General features: G+C 42.8%; 1 long non-coding RNA gene across 1 annotated transcript; it reads right to left on the reverse strand.

Moving 5' to 3' along the window:
- Window positions 1-2,662: 2,662 nt before the first annotated feature.
- On the reverse strand, window positions 2,663-7,479 carry LOC140647664 (uncharacterized). The gene is made up of 3 exons (XR_012040903.1): window positions 7,345-7,479; window positions 3,636-3,768; window positions 2,663-2,788 (listed from the first exon to the last, which is right to left on the reverse strand). It is a non-coding gene; the product is annotated as an uncharacterized lncRNA (long non-coding RNA).
- Between the last annotated feature and the right edge of the window lie 853 nt (window positions 7,480-8,332).

An 8,332-nucleotide genomic window follows, 5' to 3' on the forward strand; every position in this document is an offset into this window, starting at 1 on the left:
ATCTGGTAACCATTACACTTATTTTCAATAAGTTAAAATGTAGCACCTTCTCACCTTTCTCTCACCTAGTTACAGAAAGGTGAGAATTGTATTTCTTAAGGTATTTGATGTGAACACCTTGTATAGCATGCGTCTGTAGCTGCAGAGTACAAAATTTCTCAGAGAGAGAAATATCTCCATCACTTGTTCCCATATGGAAGCTCCTTCTCCTCCCAGTAGCTCATGGGACCAGGCCAAGCCAAGCCAAACACACCTAGCTGGCTTTTACAGTTTCATCTATGACTTCGTCACATATTTAGTAAGTCACAACCATTGATGTTTGTGTAACAAAGTGGATGCCACGGACCCGCATACTAACACAGAGTCTTATTTTCTTTCCTTACCCTCAGCTGCAGAGGGTTCAGTCCCAAAATACCTACTGGGACTGTCAACACCTTTGCTCCTCAGTAACAAGAGCCTGTGTCTAAAGAGCATCCCTATTTGCAGCAATTAAATGTATTTCAGATATTCACATGTGCTGTGGTTACCCCATAACATAAACATATTGGAGTACGAAGAGACTTAACTTTTCTGAGCCATTGTCATCCTGCCACCCATTTCATTTTAAAAATAATAGTAGTCACACATCACTTCATGGATGTGTGGATCCAAGTTTAACAGGATTCCTTGGGGGACAATAAAAAAGGCGCATCAAGAGTGAAGCTTCAGGGACACAGACTGAAGATTGATAAATATTTTCCACATGCTGGGTGCATTGGGGAAAAGAAGAAAAAACAACAGCAGCCTTTGTATCCTTGACCCTTCGCCTACTGTGCATTTTGGACAATCATGTGCATGCAATCAGAGCCTAATGAGAGCCTGTGTGACTTGCCAAAGCAAAAGTTTGACCTCAATCAAAAAGTGATTTCTGCAGAGATGAAGGAGGATTAGGAAAAATGTATTCCAATTTCTCATCAGGCCAATGTTAACCAAGTCGAGGAAGTTATCTTGCCCCTGTAGAATCAATATTTTATTAAAGACACCCTGTGCTGAAGTTCTGAATTATGCAATCAAGCACTGTGCCAAAAAAGCTCTCAGTGGCACAGTCACATCAGATTCTTCCCCACTATAATAGGGGATACTGCAGCTGGTTATGTCTGCACTGAACTGCCACTATAGTTGATTTTTGGCTGAATCCCAAGGGAGATTCTATAAGCCTGATAACAAACATTTTGGTTGGTTGGGGTTTTTTTAAGAAATGAAAAAAAAAGCCCAAGATAGCTACAAATTTCACCTGTCTAAATGTATCATGCGACTCAAAACTTCTCAAGGTTTCATCAGCTCCAGGTATTTCATAGTGCAATCTCCACATGTAATTTAAATATACTATTTCAGTTGGGAATGTAAGCCTGCCCTCGCACAAGCAGCACCCTGCAGAAGATGCTAAACATTAATCTCATTACTGTAACACTGTAAATAAAATAACATACCTAATATGCTTGCTACCAGCTAAATTAACAAGATTGCAAAGACATGCTTGGAAAGGGAGCGAACAATATTGCATTTTTCTTCACAGAACAGCAGATGCCTTCATCCGCAGTAAACTCTTCAGCTTAAGAGCTGGAAATAACTTCTCAGGTGCACGGTGAGATTGCAGATCTGCACTTCCATGCTCCACCTCTGCCCACCAAGAAAGCTAGCCTGTGCTACAGAAATGAGAAAAGATTTTTATAGCGTGAACTCAGTTAACTTGTGGAGTGCTGAGACATAGTGTACATTCAGGGGTTGGGCACCATTAACGTTAATGAAAGGCTAGGATGTACATCCACAAGTTTTTACAGATGATGCATTAATGGATATGTATCATACTTCCTAAGGGCACTAAATCGGCAAAATGGCAAACCCAAAATTAGACAGCTCTCACTAGGACACAATACATTGAACAGTTTGTTTCTTTGAGCATATGGGTTTGTGTGAAGGAAATAAAAACTTAGGACAATACATATGCGGAATGAATATAAAGATAAGCAAAACAAAGAGCTCTGCTTGTGACCCTGTGTAATGAAATTTTACATTTAGTGTTTGCAGTGTTTGCAGCTTGCTTGGGTTTGGGTTTTTCTTTCTTTTTTTTTGGGGGGGGGGGAGGCGGTAGGATAAAAAAGCCCAGAGGAAAATAACCAAAACAAAAAAAAAAGAGAAAAAAAAATCATAAAAGCATTTGAAGAGGAAAATATGGCACTCAAACATAGCATGCCCAACAAAAGAAATACCATACAGTGTAGTCATACACCAGCATTCAGTGATTCAAGAGTGCCCCTCCTGACTGTTACTGTCGCTCTGCTGTAACAATGGGTTGGCATGAGGGGAGAAGAGAATATATTTTAATTTTGTATTCCTTTTTAGTGGGCCGTAAGTCTGTCTTCAGTTACGCATGTGCAATGCTGCAGTTCCTCCATGGGGCCTTGGGTTGCATAGTCACCTGTAAATAATATTTCTGCTGAGGCAGCTAAACTGTTAAAAAAGAACAGCACAAGTAGTTTTCTTACATTTTATTGTTCAAAACAACACGCCTGGACTTAAAAGACAGCAAAGCAATTGAATGTATTTTATTTCTGAGGTGAGCAAGGGTGTTTGCCAGCAGGTGGTTCAAGCGGCTCCCTGAGGTCCCCGAGCCTTTTGGTCCCTTCCATCTGAGCTGCCACTTTTCCTCCAGAGGAGAAGCTCTGCCTCCCCCAGAGAGGGAAAGGGGGCAGAGCTGTGAGTCTGCAGCTGCCTCTCATTGCACCCCAGCCATCACCTCCCTATGGACCTGATGCAGTGGGGGAGAAGGAGATGGAGGAAAGAGGATCCTCTCAAAACTGTGGCCATCTCCAGAAAGGTTGATCCACCCTAACGTGCTACCATTGGCTAAATCTGGAAAACATGGGATCTAATCAGTACCTGTTCACCCAGACTGTTTCTTTTGTCCCGTCACGGACGACACTGACCTGCCCACCAAGTATCTGTTTTCCTTTGGAAATTCATTTCGTATCCTTTATCCAGGCAAAAGGGGCTAGGAGCAAGCGAGCGAAAAAGCAAGCAAGCAAGAGAGAAGAAAATAAGGGGAGAAAGAAAGAAAAAGAGAGAGACAGGGAGAAGAAGGAAGGAAGGAAGGGAGACAAAGGGAGGGAAGGAGGTAGGCAGGTGGGAAGGCAGCATGAAGGGAAAGAAGGAAACCCGGCTTGAACACCTACAACAAGATGTGACACCTCAGTCTGACCCTGGGATCCTCACTTAGCAGCCACCCAACCCAGGATACCAGGATTATTTAGGCACCTCCTGCTCCCCACCCCGGGCACCTGAGGCACGAGCCTGCCATCAGGCTGGAGGAGCCGGGCGTCTAGCCCTGCCGCAGCCAGCACAGCCGGGGCTAGGGTGGACACCGTGCACAGCTCTATGGCAGGGCCAGCACCTGGAGCTGCTTGGCTGCCCCTTGGCTCTGGTAGGGGCAGCACTGGGGCCTGGGGCATGCTGAGGTCCCCCGCACCTCTGGGAATAACAGCCACCACAACATCCTGAGAGCCTGAGAGACTCAGAGGGGCATTAGGCATGCACCGTGACGTGGGAACTGACTGCACTCATTCTTTAGATACTAGGTTAGTCATCCGAGCACTCACCCTAGCAGTGATCCTGAGCAGATTTGAATCCACCCAGGTCAGGGGAGCTCCCTTACGCGGACTTCACAAGATGAGGTCTTATTAACTCAAGCTCTGCCAAGTGGTGTCTTCCTTTCCCTTGTTGAAGATGACCCTATATAAAGCCACAAAAGACAACAAGACAAAGAAGCAACCTGAAAAATAAGCCTATAAATCTATTAATTAAGGCACCTTGATGGTATCTAGAAATCCTTCCTGGCTCACAGTCTCTGCTCTTAGAGTTATTCCTTTTTATTTTTTCTTATGAAATGACTATTTAATGTAAAACATGCACAAATGCAGAAGAGGGGACCAACACTGAGAACCACATTTGAAATAGACAAGGGTAAGCCCTGCACAGTTCTTTGGAAAGGGTACCTTGTATAAGTATTCATGTAGAAAACCCCTCTGCAATGGGAAAATGAATCATCCAAGAAGCTGATGGGTTCAAGGTGATGGAGATGCATTGACTTGGCCGTTTAATCTCCGGGCAGAGAGATCGTGGTTTCAGTATTCCCTATTGGGACACCGTGAAAGAGCTGCACCCTGTCCATCACTGGGAATTTTGATCTCCCTTCTGAAGCCTCAGCAACTAACTTAGGGGTCCAGGTTTCACTCTAGGGGCCAGGCCTGTACAAATTAGGCATTACACTGTATAATGTGTAGACACTTTTGTCCTCCTCATCCCATCTCCCACAGGGCTAGCAAAGTTTGGCTTATTATTCAAACTTTTCCTTAAAGTCTGACTTTACTGAGAATTTTCTTGCTGTACATCTCAACTGCATTGCCTCTATTCAGGCCTGTTTATTACAGGGTTTCTCAATAAGAACTCTCCATTCCAATTACCCCAGCACAAAGAATCCATTTTCCCACCTTAGCTTACATAACCCTTGGTGCTAGTTGGCATGGTTTGGTAGCAGTTAGTACAAAATTTAATGGAGGTTTTAACACAAAATATAAGTTGACTCAATAGAAATATATTTCTCTATAACATCGTAGACACTGTCAACTTATTACATTCCCTGATACTGCTACAAATGTTGGATAACTCTTATTTCTGAGAAAATTTTATGCAAAAATGTGTATGTAAGTTTTTACATAGGTTGCTAGTGGCATTTCTGTGGCTTCATCAAAACAATGCATTAAGGCTGCAACATAATTTATCCTGCCTCATTTTCATTGGAATATCTGTAGGGAGAAGACTGTGATTGTCTCAGTTCTTTTAATGGAACTAAAATCCATTGCTTCCAAATGGAAAAACAATATCATCTTGATTTCCCTTGTGACAGCTATTTTATATAATAGAAGGGAAGTATTATTAGTAGTACCACTGTTATTAAATGAAAAAATTGCCTCTGTTCTATGGATGATTTTCTGCCTCAGAGAACAACAAAGAAGCAAAGTGGTCAGAGAGCAGTTTGAAACAGATGTGGATTTATTTCCATACTTTGGGTTTAACTGAGCCCTGGTATTTAGCGTGCATGGTTCTGTCCAACTGGGAGAGCTGTGCATCATCATGAGCAGCCGAATTTCCTCACATTACTTCGAAGGGGTTAACATCTGCGCTCTGGCAGAGATTCTCCAGTTCCATTAATTAAAAAGGGCTTTGTAAGCAAGTAGCTATTGTTTTAAAATGCCAGATTACCCTTGTAGTCGACAAGGAGATAAGATAGCCATAGACCAGAGCTAGTTCTCATTTTCATTTCCTCATTTTATTAGGTTTGAAACTGTGAGAGTGGGCTGCAGTGATTAGTACAAACAGGAGAGGCACACTTAAAAGCTGTTAGGGTTTTTGTGTATCTGTTTAAGCTCCCCAGGCTAAGAAACAAGTCTATCCTTGCATGTTTACAATGCCTGCTAAGCATAACTGACAAGGATTTCCAGGCCCAACTCTAAGGGCAGAGCTCTTGTCCAAGCCTTGGACAGCTTACATCAGATTTTTTGTAATCTGCTCTGCTCTGCTACCAACAGCAATAAAAGGGTCCCCCTCGAGATCATTCAAAACACTGCTGCTAACCTCTTCTTTCCTACTTGTGGCTATGTGCTACCTTTGGTGTAAGCCCTTCCCCTTTTTCACCGTATCCAGCACAAATTTCTTGGCCTTATCTTCAAAGCCCATCAAAATTTCACCCCACCCTACCTCTCCCGCTGGGTCGTGAATCGAGGTTAACTCCCATCTCGCTTCACAACACCAGGCTTTGTGCTCTGTCCCGCTCACAAGCCCTCACCAGCAAAGTTTCAAGTCAAATGCACCTCCTGATACATAACCTCCACGCTCCCAGGCCTGCAGCTCACAGCCCAAGGAACAAAGCAGGACTGAGCCGTATTTAATGGTCCTGGCTACTGGTTGCAGGGCTCCCTCAAAACGGGGGTGCCATGCCTTGGACCCTGCTCTAGGGTGCTGCCAAGGGGTTGCAGGATTGCTTCTTCCAGCAGCAGGGCTGTCCTCTGCTCGCTTGAAGTGTTTGTGCAACTGCAGCCTCGCGTTCAATAGGTAACACGACCTCGAGCAATGTTGGTATTATCAAGTCAGGTTTATTATAGTGCAATGAGGTCTGGGGATTTAGAGATTAGTCTGCAGAAGAATTTATTCTCTTACTTTTCTGTCATTTAGGTCAGAGTGTAACCTCGGTTATCCAGGGAGATTTCTCAACATGTACATTTATTATTGTTTGGCATCAGACTCGGCAGTCTGACCCTTAGCTGTCAGAGATCCCCCATCTATATCACTTTTTCCATTGCCGGGCAGTGCAGTTGATTGGCGCTCAACTTGTAGCTTGTAAAATAAGAGCACATTACTTCACACTGTGCATGTGCTCCTGAGCAAACTCCCAGCAAGATACCACGTACAATGTTTGCAGAAAATTGTTGACACTTCCCCTAAATGTGCTGGCTGCTAGTGTGGGCTTGCATATCTATCCACCTAATACTCAGGTTTGACAGTAATGTGTATTCAGCATGTCAGGGGAGGTGGTACTTAAAGATACTGGCACGAGCAAGGCAGGTGGAGCCTAAGAGGCTTTTCCATTGCCAACAACAGCTGCCCTTTTTACACAGTCTCTCCCCTTTTATTCTTCTTTCTTTCTTTTTTTTTTTTTTTTTTTTTTTTTCTGTGTGTGTGTACACTGAAGATTTGCTTCATTGCAAATGCTTCCAGGAAAGTAACACTTCTGTCTACAATCCAAGTGACTTGAATAAGAGTTGGCCATTGGCATTTCAAACCTGATTATAGTTTTAATTGGATTCATATGAGCACCTAGCCAGCCAGTTCAGTGGGCTATCTAAAGCCTCATTACAGAGACAGCTTTTTAGCCACATCGATTAGTCTAACAGAAGCAGGATGCCAATGCTGGATGGAGATCCTCCACCTGAGCTTGCATTGCTCAGAATTAAAACTGAGATGAAATTTACAATCATAAATTGCATTTTTGTATTCTATTTATCTTTTCATTATAACAAAAATAATTTAACTTTCAGGTTTCCTATGCATGTCATACATGATGGATAATTTGGCCAAAGCAAGAACTAGGTCTGGCACTAAAGCTATGTGAAAAATAGCTATTCTTTTTGGACTCCTTTATGTGAGTAAATAGAAGCAAGTGATCTATTAATTCATTTCCTGATCCTATTTGTTATGTATTCATGGCAAGGACACACAGACGTTCCGTGTTTAAGAAAAGGAAAAACTTACCAATCCAATGCTGTCTACAGTTATTAATTCTCCCAGATCATGATTCATCTTGTCAGAGGACTTCTCCACGAGGGCACCTGGCTTTGCTATGGCTTTTCTTCTCTATTTTTGTTTGCTTCCTTTGTTTTTCTTCCCTGTCAACAGATATTTGCCCTGAATCTATTTGGATTATAAATGCCCAGTGAGCTAAGACCTGAAATGGAAAGTTGATGCTACAAGATACCACCAAAATGAATCTCACCAAAAGCAAACATGACACGCCTCTAGTCCCAAAGTGAAACTATTTTATTGTGTTTTTTAATCATTGTCACAATTAAAACACAGCCTTGCTGCCTCACACTTTTCCCAGTAAACCCCAGAGAGACCCACTCTACTCCTAATGTTTCTAACTCTGATGTCCTTCAGCTGCACCAACGGTTACTGATGTTCCCCTGGCATTCACGGGGAGCAGATGTATACTTGAAGGTGTAGTCTGGTGAAGGTACCTGAAGGAAAGGACTGGTTATGAAGTTGCCACTTGCTGGCCATATTCATTAAGCTGAACAGCTAGATGCATCTTGATTTCTAGGTTGGTATTCTCACCAGCACTTATGCACTGCTAGATGCACTCATACTGCTAGGAGGCTGGTTTTGCCCATACTTAGAGTTCACAACTGAGCCTGTAAGCTCCGCAGCAAGGAATACTGCTTTGTGTGCTGCCCAGCAGCACATCCATGATTTTAGGCTGGTACAGCGATCCAAAAGGTAATAGTGTGTATATATACATGCATGCATGTGCTGTGTGAGTGAGGAAGATATAAGTACATAAACATTCCTAAAGTTACGTTATGCATTTGCCACTAGAATGAATCAGGATTTGCATAGAAGATGGGACCTTTTAAATACTAGGTAGTGCAGTGGCAGACAAATCATACCAAATAGCACAATACTTTCCATTATACACGAATCACCACATTTAAAATTGTTATCATCAGATTATGTGGAAGCA

This window comes from Ciconia boyciana, chromosome 2, assembly GCF_034638445.1.
Source record: "Ciconia boyciana chromosome 2, ASM3463844v1, whole genome shotgun sequence".
Lineage (NCBI taxonomy): Eukaryota > Metazoa > Chordata > Aves > Ciconiiformes > Ciconiidae > Ciconia > Ciconia boyciana.